The 6,000-nt window shown below is 29.9% G+C and overlaps 1 protein-coding gene across 4 annotated transcripts in view; it reads left to right on the top strand.

The window, feature by feature from the left end:
• The first annotated feature begins 3,087 nt into the window (after positions 1 to 3,087).
• Positions 3,088 to 6,000, top strand: part of LOC129961908 (potassium voltage-gated channel subfamily H member 8-like) — a 437,717-nt gene continuing 434,804 nt past the window's right edge. For all 4 annotated transcript variants that reach the window (XM_056075539.1, XM_056075537.1, XM_056075538.1 and 1 more), the window contains exon 1: positions 3,088 to 3,324. The gene's annotated coding sequence lies outside the window, so the exon portion shown is untranslated. The remainder of the gene's footprint in view (positions 3,325 to 6,000) is intronic.

Raw genomic sequence — 6,000 nt, 5'->3', positions numbered from 1 at the left:
ATCCCCGATGAACAACAGGAGGACGAAAACATCGTGTTTGGCTAATTCTTGTATTAAATTCTTTGCAATGAGATAAATAAAATGAAATACAGTCAGTGAAAAATTAGTTCAAATCAACTGTGGGTGAAGCCAAGTAATAAAGCTGCATTTTAATTTAATACGTTTTTATTGTATATTTACTTGTAATAGAAAAGTTTTAACTAAATATTACTCAATTTTTTTTTGATTGGATTTATTTTTATTAATAAATCAAATCCATAGTCAGTTTAAAAATGTATGCTTTATCTTTACAGTTATTTATATTAATTTGCACACATGTTTTCAGAGGTAATATTTATAGCACTTTCTTAAACCCTTACCATATGCATCTTATCTCCTTATTAGATCACATTTTTATGAGAAAATTGGCTGGTATGAGCATAACGAAAGTAATGAAAGTTCAATGAACTCAATAAGTGTTTTATAAGGGTTTAACAAAGTGCTATAAATATTACCTCTGAAAACATGTGTGCAAATTAATATAAATAACTGTACAAGCACAGACAACTACCCTCAGAGGGCAGATGGAAAAATCTGACTGACTGAATCCCCACTAGAGTACTGGTGGGAACTAATGTTGAATCCTAAGAGCCATCTCAGGCTATGGCCCTCTCATAGACAGACCCGTCCCATCACCTAAAGGGTTCAGCCAATCCCTATCATTTCTGTAAACTATCAAGATGCCGTGAACCAACCACCATTACGGAAACTTCTCATACCCATATCTGAGTAGCCTTATCAGTAATAGATAAAAGGTTTTTTCGACACTAAATCACAAAACGCATGCAAATAAAATACAGACGAAACATATTCAAAAAGACACACAACACACATGCTATATCGTTATTAAACAGCAGCGAAAATAATAAATGCAGGAAAGAATTTCTTTGAAGATCAATACTCTAAAGAGAGAATTCACTCGACTACTCCTTCCTTTGATTTTACTGACTTTGGTCTATGCGTCTTCGCTGTTTTACAGAGCATCGAATGTTTTTGAACAAATGTTAGAATTGGAGTTCTAATGGATTAAAGTTCTAATCTCGTCAAGATTCTAGAATATTCGAAGTCCTTCAATTTTATCACCATACTCAAAGATCTTTTGGCCATGAACAGGGTAGGGACACTAACCAGGCTTCAATTCAGCATCCATTAAAATATCTGTAAAAACACTCTTACTTAACATGAAAGTAACAAGGCAAAGAAACAATTTTTTTCGTGGAATTAAAATGAGTATCTATACGATATCTAAAGATACCTAAGATGTTAAATTATGTAAATATGATGTCGGATGATAAATTTGACAGCTAACATCGTCTAAAATTGCCTAGAGTTATCCATGATATGATGTAGGATGCAGAGATTTTTCTTCTCTAAGATGTACAATAGATTTCAAAAGGATACTCTAGGTATGCATTTCACGTTTATTACAAGTGCACGAATTATCTGCAATATATATTCAAACATGAAATATCGTGATATGGATTCATATATCGATTGCATCAGTGTAAAAAATAAATAAATAAATTAATGGACAGCTCTATAGATCTGTATCGTATTTGCAATTAAAAATCCTTCTTTAAAATATTAAAATTATTTTTCCCATTTCTTAAAAATTCATATTTTAAAAGTACTATTTTTTATTTCGCATGATTTGATTTGTGTTACTCGAAACTTTTCGACTAGAACAGTTTAATACAATTGTGTATTACCGATGGGATTACAGTATTTTAATATTTGCAGGACTGATTTGTCAACAAACCCTCATCTAGCAGTTAAGTCCAGAAGTTTAGTTTAGTTATATTAATATCCCATTTAAAAGCAACACTAGGGCTACTTAGAGAAGGATCTCGTAATTTGGAACCACGGTCAGATGACGAGGACGACAAATGAGCTGGCATTCTCTCCATACTTTCTCACCGCACCAGCTGGAGAGCGTATACCATAACCGCTTACAAGACGATTCTTTTGTGGAACAGGGTCTTGAACTTGAAACCCATGGTTCCGAAGCCGAGACCTTATCATCAGGCCACCGCGGTCCAGTTAAATATAGAAAAATACATTTCAAGATTACATATTAGAATATCCAATAAAGTAAGAATTATATAAGGAAAAAATAAATATTAACAAGAAGACAGTAGACTTTTTAAAAAGATAGTTTTCTCTGCTCACCAAAAAATGTCGAAAGCATATTTCTTTGAAAAATATGGAAAATAAAACTAAATTGCAAAAGAAGTAAGCGATTATATTAATATCATACAGAAATTATAGTAAATTTTGAAAGAAAGAAAAATTTCTGAGCACTATTAAAAATTTACCTTTGCTCTCAGATGATGAATGTCATTCACCATTCAAGGAGGTACATCATTTTGAAATTTTATTCATTTATTTAATTTTGATTATTAAAAATTCCTACGGTGTACAAAGAAGATGCAAATTAATTAAATGGGAGAATGCAACTTAAAACAATTATATGTATTTATTTTTCTGAGTAATAAATAAGTTTTTGTATTAAGTGAATAATTATGCATCGAATTACTTTTCCGAGTGCAGAGGGTTAAATATATTTCAAATGGGTTGAAAAATCCAATTTTCTTTCAGTACTTCACGATTTCTTTTTTTTTTCAATCTTTATTTTTAAAAAGTAAAAAGTATTTTCCTTTTTTAATGTATTGCCAAAGGCGCGTTTTCTTAAAAACTCCCTTATTTCTATTTTTTTTTCTACTGATGGGGATGCGCCTATCGGATTAAAACCCATCCTTACGTAAGTGAGAACTTTCCCTCCGGATTACATCCTCATCTTTTTTCATGACGCAGCCAATCCGAGATACTCTGTCCACAACAACTCGATGGGAGGCAAAACCGAAATGACTCAACATCAGCAGTGGGAGTGCGTTATGATGTAGTTTGCGTTTCCATGGCAACCAACAAAGCAACAACCAAGTTCCTCTTTCTGAGCAAGGGAGGAGCCACGGGAAGAGGAAGCTCACAGACCTGCGCCGTCCCCCCGTATTAAGTCTCAGACGATATTCCGACTTCACAGGAGATCCATGCGTCCAGCAGTGATGTAGCTTTCGCTCTGCTCTTCCTTATCAACGCTCTGTAACAAAGGTTGACTTCTTTTTATTCCCGCTCTGGTTGGCGAGTGTGATTTGCTTGTCGCATTAGAAGGGGATGGATTATTTTGACGGTTCTACTAAACATCTGGCCCGTCTTTATTTGTAAATTAAGCAAAATCTTCGGAGCGCGTTTGTGTTTTTGGACACATTAGGATTCAAGATTGCGCTGGTGAGTGATTTTTTTTTTGTAATATTTCTTTTGGATGCATTGTGATTTGTTTTGGTGTTTGTAATTGTGTGCATTGCAAGCCATTGATTTTTTTGAAATTAAATTGTTATTTATATATTTATTTTTTTGTGCAATGCATTGAATTTGAAAATATCATGAGTTCTGTTTATAAAAATGTATTGTGGTGTTGCATATATCTTTAGATAAAAATTAATATAATGAGGCGTTGCTTTAATTTAATTGACATGCTGTAAAATAGACTTTTACATTTACTATAACTTCGATTCATAGTATTCCTAATATTTTTCTAATACAAATGTCATTAAATTTAGTCGAGAAAAAAATAACGTATTTTAATTTTTTTAAAAAAATTTCTTAAATATTTCTTCCTATGTTCTTGCGGTATGTGTTTAATTATAATTATGAAGCTTTTAAAGTAATGAATTAATTTTGCAATAAAATCAAATACATTATTGCATTTATTTATGTTGTTTTCATGTACATGAATTCAATGTGTTGTAATAGATAACAATAAACATTTTATGCTTCTTTATTAATACAAATGTTTTTAACTTTTCAATATTCTATTTTTAAAAAAGCAAGAAAAAAATGGATAATGATATTTAATGATTTTTTTTTCATGCTTCCGACAATTGTTATTTTGAGAAAGGAAATGAAAAAGATTCTTATATATAGGTTTAAATTTTTATTGCTCTTGCAAGTTTTTGAAAAGAATTATGAACGATGCATTGTTTTAATCTGAATGTAGAGCACGAATGAAATGCTACATTGTTTGCTAAGTGTAATTGGGAATTCTATCCTTAATGCATATACTATGACAATTCTATCCTTAATGTATTATATACTATGTATTGTAAATAATGCATTTTTATCTATTCATAACCTGCCATTTTCCTAAAAGCTAAATGTCCGTCATGTGGGGGAGGAGTATATGAAATTTTAATCTCATAAATGCATACTATAATTAAAATAAATGAAAAAAATTATGCATTCAAGATTTATCTTTAAATAATAAATCGCATTCTCGTAAAATGATTTGGAAAATTGTTTTGTAGGAAATTATATATCTCCGATTATATTTTTGGAAAAGAAGTTTCATCGTACAAGGCCAAGCGAGTGTTGAAAAAACGTAAAAGGTTAAAGTTCAAATCTATGAAGAACAATATTATTTTTTTAGAAAATATATGTTCCATAAAGAGGAATAGTTTAAATACTTAGTTTTAATGCGACATCTATTTTGCATATAGCAAAGTTAGCTCATGCAATTTGGTTAGTAAAGAGAAAAAAACATTTTTGAAAGATGCATCACGTCATTGGATAAAGAAAAAGAAATGAAAATATAGAATGCAATTAATATTTTCATGCTGATATAATTAACAGCTTAAACCTAAAATGTAAACCCCTTTTAAATGTAACTAATGAAGCAAACGTGTTTCAGAGATAAAAAGAAATTGGAAATAGCGGTGATCAATTCTATCGACATAATAGTCGATCAAATCTTGGTCAAGAAAAATAAATTTGATTATTCGTTAAGAAAATATTAACAATTCTTTATTTCAATCAATTATTTTTAGGATTTTAAAAGATAGTTGAAAAATTCTTTGATTTAATCAAATATTTTAGTAAAAATGCATCCAAATTTTACGCCAAACCCTTTCTAGGATACAGGTAAAAAAAAAAAACGAAATCAGAATTAACTGATTTTTTATCCTATACGAGTTAAATGAAAATTTTTCAACCAGCTATTTATAAAAACATTCAGTGGTTTAGAAATTTATCAGCGCAATTCTATTAAGATATCTAAATCACTTTTAAAAGCTCATTTATATAATAAATTGTGTATTTTCTTTGCATATAGATTTTCAACTATGTTGCTTGTTCATTATTATCTATTGAATAAAAATGGGTATGAATAAAGAATTTCTCTAAAAAAAGTGCATCTATTTTGTTTTCGAAATGGTGAGAATCCGAAACTCATCAAATTAATATGCAAGTTTCTGCTTTGTATGTGAAATTTAATTGAATGTTCATATTTCTAAAAGTTATTTTAAGAAGTATCTATCGAAATTCTGAAATTAAGCTAATTAAAACAACCATTTATTCAGACGTTCATTGTTCAACTAAATGAATACTAAACCAGGTCGATATTAACAAATATTTTTATTATAATTATTTTTGATGTATCAATATCTATTTTTACAAGCATCTTGCTAGTACTTTATTCAAAATAATGGATATTTTATAATTGTATTTTGATAGTGCTCATATTTGGAATCATTCTTGTTAGATTACAACTATAATCATACTTTAAAAAAATTGTTATTCTCTTTCTCAAAAAATCCTTCCGTAATTTTTATTCACTTTGGTCGCTAAGTTATACCTAGAGGTTCAGAAACTTGTTTGAAATATTTGTGTTGAAGACTTTCTGCTGCAGACAAAATACTAGTAGGATCCTGCAACTCTCTTTTGCAACAGAAACAGATGGGTTCTCATCTCATTTCAATTGCCCAAATATTGAGTATACACGCTGCTTTGAGAGTACTAAGTAAGGTCCTCAGAAAAATTCCATCCGCTTTTGTTACCACTGAACATTGTAAAATGAAAGTAAGCCGTTGAAATATTTAAATAAAGATATTTTCTTGATGTAGTAAAATT

The sequence above is a fragment of the Argiope bruennichi genome, chromosome 2, assembly GCF_947563725.1.
Source record: "Argiope bruennichi chromosome 2, qqArgBrue1.1, whole genome shotgun sequence".
In the NCBI taxonomy this organism is placed as follows: Eukaryota; Metazoa; Arthropoda; class Arachnida; order Araneae; family Araneidae; genus Argiope; species Argiope bruennichi.
This window is presented reverse-complemented; position numbering and strand designations above follow the sequence as displayed.